Source organism: Mustelus asterias, chromosome 14, assembly GCF_964213995.1.
Source record: "Mustelus asterias chromosome 14, sMusAst1.hap1.1, whole genome shotgun sequence".
NCBI classification, from domain to species: Eukaryota; Metazoa; Chordata; class Chondrichthyes; order Carcharhiniformes; family Triakidae; genus Mustelus; species Mustelus asterias.
The window spans coordinates 71,169,855-71,191,391 of NC_135814.1; positions in this window are offsets into that span (position 1 = coordinate 71,169,855).

Below are 21,537 nucleotides of genomic sequence, written 5' to 3' on the forward strand. Positions count from 1 at the left end.
TCCATGCCAGCCCAAGGACACCTAGGTGCCCTTTCTAATCCCACCTTCCTGCACCTGATCCATAACCCTGTAGTTTACAGCATTTAAGGTGCAGATCCAGGTACTTTTTAAAATAGTTTTGGGTCTCTGCCTCCACCACCAACTCAGGCAGCAAATTCGAAACACTCACTACCCTCTGCATAAAAACGTTTTTCCTCATGTCCCCCGTACACCTTCTGCTTAACTTGAATTTATGTACCCTGGTTCTAGAATTCTCCACCAAGGGAAACAATTTTATCCTCTCCATTCTATCTCTTCCCCTCATAATTTTGTACACCTTTATCAAGTCACCCCTCAACCTTCTTTGTTCCAAGGAAAATAACCCCAACCTATCCAATCTCTCCTCATTGCTATACTTTTCTAGCCTGGCAACATTCTTGTAAACCTCGTCTGCACTCTCTCCAGAGCAATTACATCCTTCCTGTCATACGATGACCAGAACTGCACACAATACTCAGATTGTGGCCTCACCAGTGTTTTTCCAATCCAAGATTATATCCTTTCTTTTATATTTTATACCTCTGCCAATGAAGGAGAGCATTCCATATGGCTTATTTATTACTTTGTCTACTTGAGCTGCTGCCTTTACAGACCCTTGTACTTGTACACCAAGATCTCGCACTTCATCTAACCCTCTTAGTATGTTCCCATTTATTGTGGATTCCCCATAACTGTTTGACCTCCCTCACACTTCTCTATGTTAAAATCCATTTGTAACTATATTGTCTACTCCACCAACCCATCTATAAAGATGTGCGGGTTAGGTTGATTGGCCAGGTTAAAAAATTGCCCCTTAGAGTCCTGGGATGCGTAGGTTAGAGGGATTAGCGGGTAAATATGTGGGGATAGGTAGGGCCTGGGTGGGATTGTGGTCGGTGCAGACTCGATGGGCCGAATGGCCTCCTTCTGCACTGTAGGGTTTCTATGATTCTATGATTTCTATGATACCATTTTGTAGATTATAGCTATCCTCTACACTATCCACTACTCGGCCAATCTTTGTGTTGTCTGCAAATTTTCCAATCGTACCCCCACATTCATGTCTGAATTGTTCATATATAACACAAACAGTAAGAGTCCCAACACTGAGCCCTGTGGAACACCACTTCAAACAACTTTCCATTCGCAAGGGCATCCATCAACCTTTACTCTTTGTTTCCTGTTACTAAGCTAACTTTTATCCAGTTTCCCACATTACCCTGTATCCATCGGCTTTTACTTTTTTGGCCATTCTGCCATATGGGCCCTTGTCAAATGCTTTACTAAAGTCCATGTACACAACATCCACTGAACTCCGTTATCAACCCTTCTTGTCACTTCCTCAAAGAATTTGGCCAAATTTGTGAGGCAAGACCTTCCTGTAACAAATCCTTGCTGAACCTACCCGACTAGTCCATGCTTTTCTCCTTGACAGTTAATCCTATTTTTCAGGATTGGTTCTACTAATTTGCCCACTGTTGATATGAGACTAACAGGCCAATAATTGTTTGGCATCTCCTTCTATTCCTTTTTAAACAATGGAAATATATTTGCATTTCTTTAGTTTTTGGGTACCTCCCCTGTATCTAGTGAAGATTGGAAAATCATCCTCAGAGCATCTGCTATGTCCTCCCTGATCTCCTTCAGTAGCCTTGGAAACCTAGTTCTGGCAACTTATCAACTTTCAGCGTTCCTCCTGGACTATTATATCTACATCATCCCTTTCCTTTGTAAACATGGAGACAAACTATTAATTTTAAACTCTTCCCATAGCCTCTGCATCTACACACAAGTTCCCTTCTTCATCCTGGATAGGCCCCATTTTTTCCTTAACTAACCTTTTATCATTAGTATATTGAGTAGATGAGTACATCTCTGAGTTTTCTTTAACTTTACTTGCTAATCTTTTTTTCATGCCCTCTTTTTGATTTCCTTATTTCCATTTTGACTTCATCCCTGCACTTCATATATTCGTTAGGCTTTCTGCAGTGCTTAATTATTTGTGCTTATCGTACGCTTCCTTTTTCTGTACGATCTGCCCCTTTATTCCTCTAGACAACCAATGGCATTACCACTCTTATTTTTGGAGAGGACATGCCCGCTTTGTACATTTAGAATCTCACTTTTTAGTGCTTCCCACTGATTTTCCACTGATTTATCCTCTAGTAGAGCTGCCCATTGACCTCTAACAACTGGTGTTGCGAGACTTCTTACTGTGTTTACCCCAGTCCAACGCCGGCATCTCCACAATTGACCTCAGCCAAGGTTCCTTCTCATTCCTGCAACATTTGCCTTCCTCCACTTCAAAACTTTTACTGCTGCTTTATCTCTGCCCTTTTCCATGGTAATGCGAAATCTAACCGAATTGTGATCACTATCCCTGATATGTTCGCCAACTGTCACTTCACCCACTTGCCCTTCTTCATTCCCCAAGACTAAGTCTAGAATGCCTCTCCCCTCATTGGGTTTGTCACTAATTGGTTGAAAAAAAAATTCTGGACACACTAAACAAATTTTTCTCCCTCAGTGTCTTTTATAATGTTTGAATCCCAGTTGATATTGGGATAGTTAAAGTCTCTTACTAATATTGCGCTTTTGTCCTTACAGGCAGAGATTTGCCTATATATTTGTTCATTTTTCTTCATTTCACTATCTGGAGTAGTATATTCCCAGTAGTGTGACTGCCCCTTTTTTATTTTTAAGCTCAACCATAAAGCCTCGTTTGTTGACCCGTTTAGTATATCATCCCGTCTCACAACTTGAATTGATTCTTCAACTGTTAGTGTCCCCCTCCTTTTTTATCTCCAATTTTATCGTATCCGAAGCTTCTATAACCAGGGATATTGAACTGCCAATTTTGCCCCTCCTTTACCCAGATTTCCATTAAAGCAATGACATCATGCTGCCATGTGTCTACCTGCGCTCTTAACTTATCTACCTTCTTTGTAATATTTCTTGCATTGAAGTAGAAACAGTTTAACCCTGTCAATTTCCCTTGCTGGACACTTTATAAACTTTGTTTCTCCTGTAATTCCAAGTTTATCAATACATCTTTAACATAGAATCACAGGATCTATGTTCTACCTCCCCTTTCCTGATCTGAATCTGACCTATCTGATCCTACTCCTGGGATCCCATCCCCCTGCCACACTAGTTTAAATACTCTCCAAGAGAACCAGCAAAAGCCCCCGCAAGGACATTGGTCCCAAGCCTGGTGGGTGCAGCCTGTGCAGATTGCCTCAAGAATCTGAATCCCTCCTAGTTGCCCCATTTCTCCAGCCACGTGTTCAATTGGTCTATCCTCTTATTCCTGCTCTCGCTAGTGTGTGGAACTGGGATCCTGAGAATACACTATTTGAGGTTCTGCATTTGAATTTATCTCCTAACTTCCTGTACTCAGCTTGCTGGTCCTCATCACTTACGTTTACCTATGTCGGTGGTACCAATGTGTTTCACGACTTCTGGCTAGTTACCTTCCTTCTCCAGAATGCCCTGCAGCTGCTCCACGATATCCAGGTCCCTGGCACCAAGGAGACAACATGCCATCCTTGATTCACATTTGCAGCCACAGAAGCATCTGTCTGTGCCCCTAACTATTGAATTCCCTATCATTATGGCCCTGCCATTTGTTTTCCTCCCACCCCTCTGAGCAGCATAGTCACCCATGGTGCCATGACCTTGTCTGCTGCTGCTTCCCCCTGGGAGGCCAACCCCCCCGATAGTATCCAAAGTGGTATATCTGTTTGAGTGGGGGATGACCACAGGAGACTCCTGCATTACCTTTCTGAGTCTTTTACTGTACCTGATGGTCACCCATTCCCATTCTGCCTGTGCAATCTTCACAGTATGGCCACCTTGCTAAACTTGCAATCTATAACTTGCTCAGCATCACAAATGCTCCACAGTGAATCCACTTGCAGCTCCAGCTCCAAAATTTAGTTAGGTAGAAGCTGTATGGAGGTCATGCTGGAAGCATCCCTCATTTTCCACATCGTGCAGGAAGAGCATATCATGCGTCTGAGGTCTCCTGCCAGGACAGCCCTCTTGATTAAGTTAGTTACTCCTTTTTAAAAAATATTAGCTAGGGGCCTTATTTATGTTAGTTAGGAACCTTGTTTCATATCAAGCACTTCTATTATAGTACTATAATAGTACCATAGAACAGCACTATCCTATACTCCTTTTTTTCAGTCCCTACCTCAGTATTAAGCAATGAATTACTTTAGTGGATTGAAAATACTCACCAGGAATTACTCACCAATCAGCTGCTTTGATTTTTCCCACGTCACTTTCTGAACTGATGTTTATGGACTGCTCTTCCTCAGTTGAGCACAAGGTCCTCTGCAATTCCCTCTGATTAGGAGGACATTGAAGTAGAATGAGAGTGATGAGTTTTAGGAAGCCAGTGCTGCAGATGAAGAGGCCATAGCACAGGCTTGATGAGGTAGGTGTGTATGGGAGGACCTCATAGGCACAGGAATCCAGGAGGAAAGTGACAAGAACACTTGACAAGTGACCTAAACGAAGGGCCAATATGAACAGGGATGTTGCTACTCCTATCCTTTCAATTATGCACTTCAAAATGAGTTTTCTAGTCCCACATCAGACTCCCCTTGGTGTGATCCTTTGAAGGTGATGCTTCCTTTCTGAGATGAGGCGCTGTCTTGCGGAGAGTGTGTTGCCGTCAAAGGTCTAAAGGTGCTGCATCTTCAAGTATCTCTGCAGCATCCCAGTTGTAAGAGCAGCCTACATGATGCAGGAGCTGATCCATCGTTGTGAGTGGGCTTGTAATTGGTAGCCTTCAGTCAGACAATGATCCTCGAAGCAACCCATGTCCGGCAATGCGACTACACATTGTAATATTGATGGTGCAATTGATGCGTGAGACTGGGGATAAGGCAGCTGAGGAAGTTCAGCAGGTCTCAATACATGTACAGATGAGTCAGTGCTCCCTCTCTCATTCTTCGCAATCCTACTGATATCTGAGACTCAGGGATGGTGGCCTGCATTTGTGGCAGATGTGCTTAGGAGAGACAGTGAAGGACGATCTGTTGTAGGATCCTCATGGGGCTGTTTATCGCTGACCTCAATGTCGCTGCAAGAACAGTCAACAGCCAGCCAGCATGATGACTCTGTTCTCAAAGTCACTGAGGATTTTGAGTTCTGGCACAGCATTACCAGTTTGGGATCTCTTCCTTTTATTGTGTGTACTCTTGCCCTGTATAAAGACCATTTGAGAGTGTGTAAGCAATATGCATGGCAGGGCAGGTGAAAAGGATGGCTGGTATTTATGGTAAAGATTAAAGTTGAAAGTTTATTTATTAGTGTCACAAGTAGGTTTACATTAACACTGCAATGAAGTTACTGTGAAAATCCCCTAGTCGCCACACTCCAGTGCCTGCTCGGGTACACTGAGGGAGAATTTAGCATGGCCAATGCACCTAATCAGCACATCTTTTGGACTGTGGGAGGAAACCGGAGCACCCAGAGGAAACCCACGCAGACACGGGGAGAATGTGCAAATTCCGCACAGTGACCCAAGGCCAGAATTGAACCTGGGTCCCTGGCACTGTGAAGCAGCAGTGCTTACCACTGTGCTGCCCGTAGCTTGTGAAGCCATGGATGGAATGAGGATGAAATTAGCAAACGGGATGAGGCCATATAGTGATATGAGCATGTGTGTGAGAAAGTGACTGGTGGTGAACTGGCAGCGAGTGAGATCCCAATGGATGGGTGATGGCCTTGTGAATTGTGAGTTGAGGGTGATGAGATAGTTGACCTACCCTGGTGGAATGCATGAGATCATTCAACTGCTTTCTGTACTGGTTGGCTGATCTCTTCTGGGCAACACTTGCGCTGACCACTGCTCCTATCACTTCCCAAGCCAGAGTCATCATGTTGCTGCCCTTCCTTTGGCCAGAGTAGGGGTGGGTACATCATGGTGGGCCTCCACAGTGCCTAGCAGGCTCTTAAGTGAGGCACTACTAACCTGGGGACGCACTTCTCTTAGGTTTGGAACCATCTCTTCAATGGAGAAGTCCTGGGCTACAAACATTGAAAACTGTACATGCTGTTTAAATAAGGTACCTGGAGTGAGGAAGTGCTGTGGTTATGTCGGGGAGGGCAAACTGGATGCCACCCGCCAATGATCTGGCAGGTTTCATGTGGATTCATAATTATTGAGGCATGGGATGGTGCGAAAACCCGCCATTGTGGCTAGAAGGAAAAATGCTGTTCCAGGGTGTAATATAGTGCCCCCCTTTGGCAGCAGCAATTATGGCTACTATCAAGATTTCACCCCACCATATGGATCTCCTTGCCTCATGTAAACCTAAGCCATTACCCCTCCCACTCTATGACCCATCACATTTATTGAATTTGCTTCCATTTAGCTCCTAAGAGTCAATGTGCGAAGGGGCACCAAGAACTTCATGTATCTTGACAAGTAGCCAAATAAATCACATTGTGCAACTAAGACTATTTCTATATTTTCTTTCTTGTATTTCGATGTGGTGCTACCCCTGTGGCTGCAATTTTGAATCATTACTGCCACTGACCAACCCATTCTACCTAAGGCCTCTGATATAATGTAGAAGCAACAGTACTGCTCCTCAATCTATTCATTAGCCTACCATATATAACTTGAGGGTGGCTACTCTTGCAATGGAGAAGGTCCTGCATTCATCTGCATGAGTCATCGTTGCACTCATGGCATGGATGAAATCTATATGAAAAGCCCCACGCTGCTCCAGGAAACTCTGGCAAAGGTCCACCAATCTCATTTTGCTGATCCACAAGCATCCATTTTGTTGTACACCCGCAAGACACAGCATCTCATGTTAAGCTCAGCATGGCTGGAGCTGTCCTCCGTTCTCCATTGAAGACCTCCCACAGCTGCCACTGTCTTCATAGCTTGCTCCAGCTCACATGTGAAGTGCTCCTCACATTGTGCCACCCGTTCTATCCATGACTGGGTCCCCACTGAGGTGAGTGTATCTTTGTAGATGGAGGATGCAGATAACTCATGTGATGATGCTTCTTTGGAGCGTTTACCTTTTTCTGAGGTCTGCACTCTCCGCTCATGTTGCTCCTGGTTTGCCACCAACAATACCACTGGGGGAGAAATGAGGCCTCTGTTATTGAAGCATTTCAGTGATACTGGTCTCACACCTTCACATCCTATTGAGCATGAAATGATTACTTCTGGATACAAAAGCCCAACTGGAGAAGTTGTTCGAATCCATTTCCATCATTGTAACATTATGCTTTCACTCAGTCCATGTTGCACCCATCATCTCTCCTTCAGTGACAGACTGGGCCTGCTGCCACACTGCCAATCGCTGGGTCTTCCTCCTCCATTGGTATCACGATTATAAGCAACAGAACTCTACTCCTGATATGATGCCTTTCCCGGGTGTTATGTGCTGTCTTCTGCAATGAGTACAAGAAGAGTTTTAGATTTATGTGGTATGGATCATAAGGTGCTCCCACAGTTGATGGACTGCAATGAGGAATGGGGTGCACAAGTTAATCACTTTTAGGGCTGAGTGTGAGTACTGTTTGCATATATGAAGGGTGATGAAGAGACTTAATGAGAGTCTGTGCAGACAGTGACCCTTTCTGTCTTTTTGTACAGAGGATTGCTAAGGAGGTGAGATAGTAATGGCTGCTAGCTGAGAGTTGCAGGGCACTCCCTTTGCCAATACATATGAGATTATTGAAATGCTTCCTGCGCTATATTCAGTTGCTGTTCACGGCACTGCGGCTAATGACCTCTTCTACTACGTCCAATCATATCTACTTGGTTATGCTGGCAGGCCTCCTTTTACTCTCCTCCTGAAATAGCACCTGGATCCACATACTCTTCACCTCCAGCATCACCTTCAGGGAGACATCAGGTGTATCCCTTTCCTTTCTTGTTTCCATTTCCTGCAGGAGGTGCTTGTCCAAATCTACATAACATTAATCTCAGTGCAGCCAAGGTGAAGGCTGCCAGTGGGCGGCACGGTAGCACAGTGGTTAGCACTGCTGCTTCACAGCTCCAGGGACCTGGGTTCGATTCCCGGCTTGGTTCACTGTCTGTATGGAGTTTGCACATTCTCCTCGTGTCTGCGTGGGTTTCCTCCGGGTGCTCCGGTTTCCATAAGACCATAAGACCATAAGACCATAAGACATAGGAGCGGAAGTAAGGCCATTCGGCCCATCGAGTCCACTCCACCATTCAATCATGGTTGATTTCAACTCCATTTCCTCCCACAGTCCAAAGATGTGCGGGTTAGGTTGATTGGCCAGGTTAAAAATTGCCCCTTAGAGTCCTGAGATGTGTGGGTTAGAGGGATTAGTGGGTAAAATATGTGGGGGTAGGGCCTGGGTGGGATTGTGGTCGGTGCAGACTCGATGGGCCAAATGGCCTCCTTCTGCACTGTAGGGTTTCTATATTTCTATGATAAAATTCTTGCGCACTTTCCAGACGTTCATCCCTCCTGCCATCCTTAATTGGATGGTGATCCTGGATGTAGGTTCCGAACTGAATGCCATCAGGAAGATTACACCAGAAGTCCCATCAATCATGGGCCTGATTTCACCATTTTTATTCTAAGTGCTGAATCTGGGCGCAATTCAGATCTGACTCGGAAACCTGCTCTCAGGCACCTCCATATGCACTGAGCCTGAAAAAAAAATTGTGGGTCTGAATTGTGCTGTGGGCGGGGCTTATCACGCCTGAAATGATCGGAGATCTGAACTGCGCATGCGCAGTGAGAAAAAAAATTGAAAAACGCGCTGCTGTCACATCGCTCCCGGGCCGCAAAAAGTGGGTAAAGTGGCCCGGGAGTGAAAAGCGAGAGTGATGGCCCCCACAGACATCGCCCCACCCCCACAACATAACTATCCACCTTATCCACCTCCCCCCCCAGCTACCCAGACCGATCGTGACCCTCTGCCCCACTTTGCCCCACCAATTGCCCGCAGAGTGGCAGCGGTCCCCTCTGCCTCCCCGTCTCCCCCCACACCAGAGAATGATCGGACCTCTTTCCCCCCCGCCCCACTAGACAACAATCTGGCCTCCCTCTGCGCCCACCTCCCAACCAGACAACAATCTGCCCTCCCTCTGCGACCCCCCCCCCACCCACCAACAAGACAACGATCTGGCTTCGCCGCCCCTCCCCCCAACAGACAACAATCTGGCCTCCCTCTGCGCCCACCCCCCAACCAGATAACAATCTGCCCTCCCTCTGCGACCCTCCCCCCACCCACCAACAAGACAATGATCTGGCCTCCCTCTGCCCCCCCCAACCAGAGATACATCTGACCTACCTCCTCCTTGCCCCTCCCCCCCCCCCCGCCACCGCACCAGAAAATGATCTGGCCCGCTTCCCTCCCCCCCCCACTACTGATCTGAGTTAGAGAGCCGTTGAAAACTCTGAACTCACCTCTTCAGAAGCTGGAGCGCCCAAAACAGACGTTTGCCAAGCATGTCTGTTTCTGGATGGGCAAACACGATGGTAAAAGGGGAAATGCAGGTAAAGTTCGGCGGGCAGCCCATTAATTCAATTTAAATACATGCAAGCTTCGGGCGCAAATCGGATCGTGGCCATTTTCAGGCCTTAGTAAAGTGGGCATCTGCGTGGGCGCAGATTGCGTTAATGGCCTCACGCCCGACTTTACCAAGTTTTCGCGCCCCATGTCTCTGGATTTCCTACCCGGAAATGACTCAGACGCCCATAAAACTAAATTGGCAAAATTCCACCTTATGCTTTTCTCCAAGAATTCACTTTCCAATGGTAAATAATCTCCTCCATCCTCCACATTACCTCTAATGTCAAATACAAAGACTGGTGGTGAAAGGGGAGGAATGGAAAAAGATGTAGTGCTCAAGGACAGCATGGTGGCACAGTGGTTAGGGTGGCACAGTGGCACAGTGGTTAGCACTGCTGCCTCACAATACGAGGGACCCGGGTTCGATTCCTGGCTTGGGTCACTGTCTGTGTGGAGTTTGCACATTCTCCCTGTGTCTGTGTGGATTTCCTCCGGGTGTTCTGGTTTCCTCCCACAGTCCAAAGATGTGCGGGTTAGGTGGATTGGCCATGCTAAATTGCCCCTTAGTGTCAGGGGGATTAGCTAGGGTAAATGCATGGGGTTATGGGGATAGGGACTGGGTGGGATTGTGGTCAGTGCAGACTCTGGGCTGAATGGTCTCCATCTGCACTGTAGAACTCTATGATCTGTGATAAATGAGAAAAAGATATCAGAACTACATAGAAAGAGGTAAAGCTGGGACCTTTCAGTGTAATGCAGTCCTTAGAAGAGATGCACAGTGCAACACAGAGCCAGTTGAAGGTAGATGACTGCCTAAGGAATTGCAAGGGCTGCATTTGAAAGGGAAAGTGGGTGGAAAAGATATTAAAGAGATTAGTCACCAGGGAGTGAGTAGGTTTGGCTGTTTATTAGAGGGATAATTGGATGAAGTAAATCAAATAAATATTACTCCTTTAGTCCATTTGTTAAGCATCTAAGGTAGCTGGGAAAGCAGAGACTAATTAAGAAATTGAACATAATAATTTAATGGCAATTAAAAAAAAAATCCAAATCTGTGTTTAATGATTTTAACTTTGTTGCTCAGAGCTGGTAGTGTTAATATCAGTTAGTCTTCCAGGAATTCTTACTTTTTGTATTGTTAATTGATCTCAAACTTAGAGGCGATTGCTGATTAGTTCCTCACTTCTAACCAGTTGAGGACAATGTTAGTGTTTTTGCACTAGAATTAAAAATGCTAACAATATTAATTATTTCAACTTATTTGAATTCTTGATTCAGTGCTTGAATTACACTTATAAAATCAACTAACAGGATTTGGTGGAAAATTAACACTGTTCAACAGCAACATTGTGGCTAAATATCAGGCACAGGGAGTCTTGTGAATAGAACTATTAAAATCCCTCACACTTGTAAATGCATAATATTGCAAAGTACTAATAAAATCAGGAGTGCAAAATCACAAGTTAGCAAATAAAAAAACACTATAATGAATAACAGTGATTAAAGCACCTCACAACAAAAGAACCAGCTGCAAATGAAACTCTGAACAAAGAAAAGATTGCAATCAAGGCTGTGAAAGATGAACAAAAACCCCAATGCCAAAGAAAATCCATCAGCATGGAGGAAGAGGGACTGATTGAATTTCCATCAGCAAGTGCATTCAGCTTCTGCCAGTGGCTCAAATTGTCTACTTCAATTGTTAAGCGAAGTCTTCCATGGGACAAGTAGCATTAATGGGTCTGTGAATAGAAATTCATTTAGTACAGAAAACAAAAAGAAGTGACCTGTCAAAAATTCCTGTCTCTGGGGTGACATTGGAGGGTAAGTAGGGTGGCCGGGCAGAAATTAGAGTTAGCCTTGGCAATGATTCTCTGCTACTTTCTAGCGCAAGCCTACCTTCGCTGGTCCATATACATGTTGGTGTTCCTGTAGTTCCACACACTATAAGATTTGCCTAATGGACAACATCATAAATAGAGTTCGAATCGCTTGTTAGAAGCCACATATATTCACACACAAGGCCCCGTCGTTTGTAAAAGGAAGATTATGCCAATGCATTGTGCCTTTTTCAATGAAGTAAAAGCTTGGGAGCAACTGTTCTTTGGTTCATTCCCCATGACAATGCCTTGGAAAAATCATAGACAACCTGTCTAGTTTCAATCTAAACAAAAGCTTGGCAGTTAACTGTTCCTTGGTGCATTTTCCATTGTAACAGCTCAACCATCATTAGTGATGAAACCAATCAGCACTCACTTCTCATGCAGTATAAATTATTGTTCTTTTTAGAATTGGTATTCTTGTGTATCTGTCTTGATGCATACACAACGAAAAGCTGCAACAGCATGATTCTTTTTTCCAGCAATACTCAAGCAAAACTACTAGAGAAATTAATGGGATTAAAAGTCAATAAGTCCCTGGGACCTGACAGCCTGTATATAATGGTTTTAAAGAAATAGCTACAAACTGGGAAGATGTTTCCCTTGGTTGATTAATCCAGAACTAGGTGTGGAATTTTATGCAGAGTTGATGCCCCTGCCCCTGGATTAAAAGTCCAGAAGGGCCCACCACCATAATGCTGGGAAGCTGGTTTTATATTCGTCAAGCTGTTAATTGCTCAGGGTAAGACTTCCCCCATCTAGGAGGAAGTCCCAGCTCTGAGAGACTTTAGCCAATCAAATGGTTGGCAAATACCAAAAGATAAAATGCTGGAAAATCTCAGCAGGTCTGGCAGCATCTGTAAGGAGAGAAAAGAGCTGACATTTCGAGTCCAGACCAGCTTTGACAAAGGGTTACCTGGACTCGAAACGTCAGCTCTTTTCTCTCCTTACAGATGCTGTCAGGCCTGCTGAGATTTTCCAGCATTTTCTCTTTTGGTTTCAGATCCCAGCATCCGCATTAATTTGCTTTTATAAATGGTTAGCAGCTCTCCAGTTCAGCCAGTACCACCAGCAGTGATGGTGATTACTGGAACTCTAGGCAGTTGCCAGTGCTGATTGTCACTATAGCCTGAGTAGAAAATGAGTGGGGAGCTTTCTCTGGCAGACCCTGGAGAGGGGCTGGTGGGCAGAGATTGGGAGGACACCTGGGGGAATACCAGGGGGTTGGTAGTACTATGGGGAGCGGGCACCCTTTGGGCAAAGATGCCTGAATAAGGGGAATTTCCCCCAACCCTGCAACAAACCAATCAGAGTTCACCAAGTGGTCTCAACACCTGGTGTGAGCCCCTCCCATGCCCCTTTGAGTGGCAATTAATTGACAACTTAATGATTTCAGTTGGCCTAAAGGTGGGAGGAAGGTGCCTGCCGCCTCTCCTAGTGCTGGTTAAATACCTGTGGAACTGCAAGGAACATGGTGCCCCCACTGTACCAGCTGATCTTTTCAGTTCCCTCCTCCAAATCTACTGCCCATTCCCAGGGAAGTGGAAATGGTGAAATAAAGTCAATCCGAGGGGTTACAATCTCCGAAAAAAGGGTCGGTCATTTAGGACTGAGATGAGATGAATTTTTTTTCATTCACAGGGTTGTGTTTCTTTGGGATTCTTTATTTCAAAGAGTTGTGGATGCTCAGTCATTGAACATATTTAAGACAAGAATCAATAGCTTTTTGGATGTTACTGTAATTAGGAGATACGGGGATAGTATGGGAAGGTAAGGAATAGCCATGATCTTATTGGACAGCAGATTTGAGGAACCAAGTGGCCAATTCCTGTTCCTATTTCCTATTTTTTCTATTTCCAGGCAGCCTCAGTGATGTATAATTCTCCCTGTCCACCCTCCCTGTTCCCTTTGCAGACTTACCAGTTGGTTATTCAGAGTCAAGGGATATCCACCAAAAGCGTGGCTAATTTCACCTTTCAGAAACCTGAGGCAAGAGGACCAGGACTGCGACAGTGAATGCCCATTGATCATCAGATGTGCTGTTAAACAAGCCATCAGCATTACATGCTTCAGGTGCATGGATAGAATATGGAGGTGATCTTCAGTCCACACCAGCCAAAATCTACTCAATGGTTGTGGTATGCTGCCCTCTGCACATCAATGCACAACAGAAAGGTTTGGATTTGCAGGAGGAACAAGGCGTGGAGCACAGAGTGTCATTGGATTATTCTGAGGAGAAAGAAGAGGAAGCAAAGGATGATGTGGGTAGCAAATTGCTGTCCGGGATGCTCAGAATGCCCTCATTATTGTGAGGCTCACAGGGTTCACCAATATGTGTATCTGGCAAGTACATTCAAAAACCACTTTTGCCACCTTGGGGTGGGGGGTGGGTGGTGGGTTGTGGTGGCATTTTGCACTCTACCCCGTGACACAAACATGAAATAGTCCCTTTAACAGCCCCTATTGGTTGCCATCAATTCACAAGTTCCTGTTCACCATCACATAGTTGAAAAGGTTACTTTACCAACCAGCAAGCAAGAATGGGCTAGTCAGCAAAATGGTGAAAAGGAGTTATATTTATGAGCTTCACATACACAACTGAAACTTTTCATTCTAATAATGTGCAAACACGTCCATGAGCATATACATGACCACAAATCTTTATTATCCCGCTCTGATTGCTGAGACACTCTCCATTGACGTCCTCTTGTTTTGGATTCTGTGATGGCAATGGCAAAGACTGCTTTGCCTGAGCTAATGGTATTTGCTACCAAATAAACCTGTTGGACTTTAACCTGGTGTTGTTAAAACGCTTACTGTGTTTACCCCAGTCCAATGCCAGCATCTCCACATCTTGCCTGTATCAATGCAGAGGCAGACTTGGCCATCAGGACAGTATGAGATATTGACTGAGAGGTGGAGCAGATGAAAAGTGGAACTGAGTTGAGCCCCACCTCCATGTTCCCTTTCACCATTATCCTTGCCATGGCCTTGCCAGGCAATGAGCTGTAAAACACTTTGCTGCAGAATATTGGGATGGCGAATGGTCAAGGCTATTTGAAATGGTATCAGATTGGGAACACCATTGGTGAAGGCCTTCATGAACTCATGAGATTGTGGTGTTTGATGGTCCATGCAGGTGGCCACTCCTTCCATGGATGTAAACACCAATGCAAATGTTTGTGAGGAGCCAGACTCCTTTAATCTCTCTGTGACTGTGCACAGTGAGGTTGCATCGCCTGCCAGTGAATTGAACATTCTCTAGTGCTGCTGCGAAAGTATCCTTTTCATCCATGATCCCCAAGGTACAGCGTATGCTTGCAGTTGAGCCGAGCTTGGAGTGTCCAGCTCACTGCCTCCAATGTAGATCCTGCACCACTGTTCTTGTTTCCACTATCTACTCTTGATTACCGGTGATGTGGGAATCAAAATCCAACTCCCTGCCTTCCTGGTCACTCCAAAATTTGAGTATTTGAACTAATGCACAATCTGCATGAGTCTTGTGATTGTACTCACTCAGTGAAGTGACTTCCTCTGAGAAGTCATTCTCATCTTTGGCAACTCAGCTGTTACCAAAGAATGCACAAGGCTCTGTGGGAGATAGCAAACATGAATAAGTACTGTCAATGTCAGTATGTTTGAAGTTATCATGTCAAGCACATGATCATATTTCACTCGCTGCCAACATCAAGTCACCCTGAGTGAGGTTGTATACCACGTGGTTGTTTGATATTGAATTCTGTCGTTAGGTAATTGGGAGGCTCCCATCTTTCCATTTCCAATGGCCAAGGACATGGAAACTCCACTTACTTCCAGTGCCTGTTCCACTGTTAACTATGAAATTTGTAGAGGCCTCTGGCTCTCTGACTGTCCCTGTACTCTCTTCTCCTGAAAGGAGAGAAAGTTGAGACTTTTGAATGAGAGTAATTGTGAGTGCTTACCTGATGAATAGATAGCATTAGTTGAGCATAATGATGAGGGAGAGGCATGACATGGCATAAGGATGAGGACAAGTGGTGGTGGATGAACAGATGGGGATGCGCGCAAGTGCATTGAGAGGGATGAATCTTTGCTCCTATGCCTTGGACAGTTACAAGTAATGTTGTTTCACCAATAATTAGCTGCTTCATAGTCTGTGTAAAAGCACAAGATCTGCAACCATGATGGTCTCTCCAACCATGAGTCTCCATGGCTGCAAGAAGTGACTCATTCAGTTGGTCACGACTGCATAATGTGCAGCTGAGGCAGGGATGGTGTGCTGCCTTGCACTTTCCACTGTGGCTACATGCAGTTTTGGCTGCTGACCTTTCCATAGATTAGGTGAGGGTTGCAGGTCTAAGGCCTAATGCAGGCCTTGCTTGCAAGGTCACTGGTTGTAAAGACCTTTCTGAGCAATGGCATCACACTAAGGGATAGGAGAAATGTGGCCGGTTCCCCTTGCCTGGACTTTACTCCTCTTGGAACTTTGTAAATATCAGTGTGTCACGGGCACGTCGTCCGCGTTGTGCCACTTCAGGGCATCATCACATGGAAGCTGACCTTCATCACCTTCTTCAATTTCCAGGATTTCATCGTCTGAGGAGTTCTCAGTCTCCACCATGTTTCTCTGAAGCAAGTGACCTCCTTTTTGAAGTGCCAGATTGTGCAGGGTGCAGCAAACTGAAATGATGCAGGAGACTCCCTTGGAGAGTATTGCAGAGCCTCAGTCAAAACATCGAATCACATCTTCGGGATGTCAATGGTCTGCTCATTGATGGATCTCATTGCACAGTGCACCATGTTGTATCTCTCCTCTAAAGCACTTTAAGAATGACATACTGATATCATGAGCGATTTCTTCAGCAGGTACCCCTTATCACCCAACAGCCAACCCCATAAGTGCCATGGCCCTTTGAATATCTGAGGCAGCTGGGAGTGACTCAGGCTGTAGTAGTTGTGGGAACTCCCAGGGTATCTGGCACAAGCATGCATGTTGTGCTTTTGATGATCGCAGAGCAGTTAAGGAATAAAGGTGCAGAAGTGGACCCAAGTAACCTTTTCCTGTTAATAAAGATCAATGGCTGCTGCCATGGAGCTCTCAATGCCACATGTGTGCAATCTAGGGAAATCTGAGATCGCTGCAAATCCTAGTTTCATCCATTGTAAACTTTATGTAATGATGAACCTTACTGCAGAGGGCAATCATCACCTTCTTTATTTAGTTATGTGTGAGCACTGAGAGAGACCATATAAGTCACCCTTAATCCCTGGAAGGAGCTGCTCACAAAAACATTGAGTTAGGCTCAGGGGCACTGGCAGAGAATAGCCTCCTAATCCAAGTGGCATTAGATCCTCCCACAAAATGTGGTAAATATGAGCCACTAAATCTCTTGACAAGCATAAATGTGTGTGGCATTTTCTTTAGCTCATCCCCAAGTAGGAAAGGTGTCTTTGGTATCCCTTTGGCTTCCATTGGATGGGTCTCATCTCCTCAGCCTCTGGTTCTTCCTGGGGCTCTGGGTCTGCACCAACCCACTCCCACACATATCATACAAAACCCATCAACACCCATGCTCTATCTACCCTTCCATGTTTGGCTCCAGATTCCCCATCTACAGTCATCCCTCTGCCTGCCATCTTTCTTCCCCCACCATAAACCAACTCTCCCCTCTACCATTCACCCTCATGTTTCTGTCAACTACCACATCCTGGTCTCTGTTGGTAGAGTTCAACCCTGCCTGAGACTCACAATGTATGCTGAGTGCTGGCATCCCAAAGAAGTGCAGTACCCACCATGAGGAGCCCAGCCACACGCCCACAGCATCCACTTTGAGGAGTCCAGCCACATATCCACTGTGAGAAGCCCAGCCACACACCCACAGCACCCACTGTGAGGAACCCAGCCACAGACCTGCAGCACTCACCATGAGAAATCCAGTCACACACCCGCAGCACCCACTGTGAGGAACCCAGCCACAGCACCCACTGTGAGGAACCCAGCCACAGACCTGCAGCACTCACCATGAGGAATCCAGTCACACACCTGCAGCACCCACTGTGGGGAACTTAGTCACGCACCCACAGCATCCACTGTAAGAAGCCCAGCCACAGCACCCACTGTGAGGAACCCAGCCACAGACCTGCAGCACTCACCATGAGAAATCCAGTCACACACCCGCAGCACCCACTGTGAGGAACCCAGTCACGCACCCACAGCATCCACTGTGAGGAGTCCAGCCACAGCACCCACTGTGAGGAGTCCAGCCACAGCACCCGCAGCACCTGCTGTGAGGAACCCAGCCACACACCCACAGCACCTGCTGTGAGTTGGCCACCTAGCCAATGTGGCATTGGTATCACTGATGACCCAGAGCAGCACTGTTACAAACAGGCTTTAAATGTACACATTCAATCATAGGTGAGATGGAAGTGCTCAAGTGCATGCCACTGATATCCATCCGGCTGTGATTCAGACCAGTTTAATTTCCCACTGGCGTGGCTCATAACTCGGAGGGAAAACGTGATTCAGGTGACTTATGTTTTAATGAATAGTCATGACATACTAATGTATGCAAATGAAGTTCCCGACATGGATTAGCAGGAAATCCGACCTGCCATTAGTCTTCTTGGAAGTGCTGAGGGGAAATTTCTGACTTTTTTCCCACTGTTGGAAATCTGACTTTTGACCTCCCTCTGAATTTTTCTCTCCCACCTGACACAGATCCCACTGTTGGCAGGACTGGAAAATTATGCCCAAAATGCACATTTCAATTGGCAAATAATTGCTCAGGTGGCATACGAAGAGTTAATGGTTAAGTTAGCTTTTTTCAGGAATGAACAGATACAATGGAAAACAGAGCGTTTGTGTTTTCCAGGCACATATTTTCTTGTACACTCCATTCTATCATTTCATAGGCTTTTGCAATACTCAGAAAATTGATAGATTTACATTATTCCCTCCTATTTAATGTCCACTTTCTGTTAGAGGAATCTTTTGAATTGAAAGAGAACATCTAACATTGTTAAGGCACAGTTTCAAGCTTTGACATGTACCTTATTTATCCCAGGTGACAATGTTCATATTCCCCTACTATTAGCATTCCTGCTTTCATATTTCCTTTCACACAATCCAATTTGTCCTTTGCTGAACCACATTAGCATTGTATTATCATGTTCGCAAAATATCACAATTACTTTACATCTTCTATATTCCTTATCTGTTTGGAAAGTAACAATTTTTCTTCATCTAAAGTATAGCATAGTAAGTTTTGTTAGCTTCTGTAATAGTATTGTCAGAGATTTTGCTGCCAACCATCTGAAGAAAGGTTGCAAAAATGGAGATGAGATTCTGAAGAAAAAAGCCTCATTCAAAGAACAGCTAAAAATATCTGTAATACTGTATAATTAGCATTCACAACACTGTATTAATTATTCAGGTCTGATTTTATTTGAAGGTAGCCATTAGATGTAATTCATAAAGCTTAACTGCAATTACCGAGAGTAAATACTTAAGTACAATAGAAAATTGTTATATATTTGAACTAAAGAAATTGTGAGATAATTTTAACAGTGTAAACCATGAGAAGCAACAACTGTTGTCATCTTTTTGAACCAAAAAGCGAAACATTTCTGAGCCTCACCCCTGACTGCGATATTTATGAATTGACTCAGTGTTTCTGTCATGGAAGACAGTATTCCAAAATTGTTTTTTCACTAGTTCTGGGGCAAAACACATTTTTCAACACAAAAGCTTATGGTTTGTAAGGAAATTCCTTTGTGTTCTGTTTCCCAGTTGTATGATAATTATGATTGATCTGAATATAAAATAATGATTAGTTGCCAACAATAAGCTTTTGTGTATTCATCCACAGCATCAAAAGTGATATTAATAATCTTCAGGTCGGCAAATGCAACACAGGATGGGAGATGAAATATATTAAAATATTGTGCTTGGTGACAAGTAACACTGAAAATACTTCTTCATTTCCGCTTTGATGTTTAAGCTGGGGCAGAATAACACCAAGATCATAAAGGCCATTTTAATTGAAGTATTATCAGATTGGATACATGTAGGATCATGCATAATCAACAGTGTAATCTTTACTGTTATATCCTAAGTGGAAAGGCTACATAATTTGTTAGGATGAATCTAAATTTATTTTGATTTTTTTCTGTTTGTTTTCTCTGACATGACTATTAATTGTTATAAGGTGCATTGTGCCTTTGCTATAGTATGTAACTGTATTTCACCAATGCCATCATCATTATATATTCTAATATGATTGTTGTTTGACGACAAGGGTGCCAAATTCACCAGTGTTAGTGACTGATGCTGCTGATTATTTTGGGAATAGAGTCAGCTACACTGGTATTTCTGCTGTGGTTTTTGTCTCCCCTTTAGTTTCAATGCAAAAGAGCTTGGATGTTGCCCTAGGAATAAAGGTGAGGCTAAGTACTGACTATTATTATGGAGAAAGTCAGACAGCAACTTCAGGGGATTGCATATGTGCAATTAAACATGGTGATCATGAAGCAGTTGTCTAAAAGCTTCACTACACCAGACCTTGCCAAGAAATTCAGCATTAAAACACATGTAGGGCATGAAGTTGCAATACTTATGCACTAAATATGCTAGTTACTGTTGCTGCATTCAGGTATAAATTAATTTTTAATGGCATGATAAATCTTAATTGCTGCCAAAAAAACACTCTGGTCCTGAAAATTTACATTTACAAACATGAAGATTCAGTCTTTCAGATTTTGTTTATTGTTCAAGATAAAAATGTTAAACATTAATATAATTATAAAGAATGTTTCTTTAGATTACTTATCTCTTTCTCTTAGTCCCATCTTTTGGTTCCCTCATGTTATTTTGATTTTTGTACATGATTTTATATTAAAAATATAAAATTTACTAGATTCAGAGAAGGTTCCATTAGATTGGAAAATAGTTATTATAACTCCTTTATTAAAAAAGGGAGGGAGATAGAAACCAGGAAATTACAGCCCAGTTGGCTTAACATCTGTCATAATGTGGGAACATGTGAATTTGCCCTTTTTGGCAGGAAGAATAAAAAAGAAGCCTACTATCTAAATGGTGAGAGAATGCAGAGGTCAGAGATGCAGAGGGTTCTGAGTGTCCTAGTGCATGAATCACAAAAGTGTGCAGGTACAGCAAATAATTAGCAAAACTAATATAATGTTATTGTTTATTGTAAGGGTAATTTACTACAAAAGTAGGGAGACTATGCTTCAGTTATACAGGGCACTGGTGAGACCACATCTGGAGCACCATATAGTATTTATGGGATCATGCAACTATGTTGGAAATAATTCAGACAACATTTACCAGACCAAAAACCATAAAATGGGAGGTTGTCTTATGAGGAAAGACTGGACAGTCTAGGCTTGCACTCTGTTATACCTGCCTCTAGGATTTGACCAAGTGTCAAAGAATATGAAGGGTAAAGCCAGCATTCGAGCTGACTGGCTACACATTGCTTTTCCCGCCTGAGTTGACACTTAATCAAAAGTTGGAAAATTGCACTCAGTGTCTGCAATGTGATCCTTTGATACAAATGAGGCCTGTGGACCTTGGGCATTCATCAAGCTTTATCTTTACTGCTTTGTTTTTTTTCATATGCAATTTTAAAGGTATCTTTTATACTTGGTGACAAGTAACTTGGTGACATGTTACTTGTATAATGTGTGTATAATTTTAACTTCTCCTTTTGTTATGTTTTGGAGAGTCCAAGATACGTATCTGTTTATTTAATTCAGCCCACAGCACATTTGGGCAGAATGAAGACTTGTGACTTCAGGATTTCCTATAATTAATGAATTCTTAAATGAGGATTGCAGCTTTTAACATTTATCGCCAGGTAGATTCTAGAGTGTTTCACTTCTTTTTATAACTTTAAACCAATGTGTTTGAATTTGCATTGACTGCAAAGTGTGTTGACATGGGACCTGCTTGTTTCTACTGAGGTTTAAGATTGAGTTTCATGGAATTACGATGGCTTGGGCGGGATTTTACCACCTTGCTGCATCTGGCAATCAGTGTGGCGAGCTGGGAAAGTGTGGAAAGCAAAAATCCAATTTGCACCCAGTGCCAAACGGTTTGCTA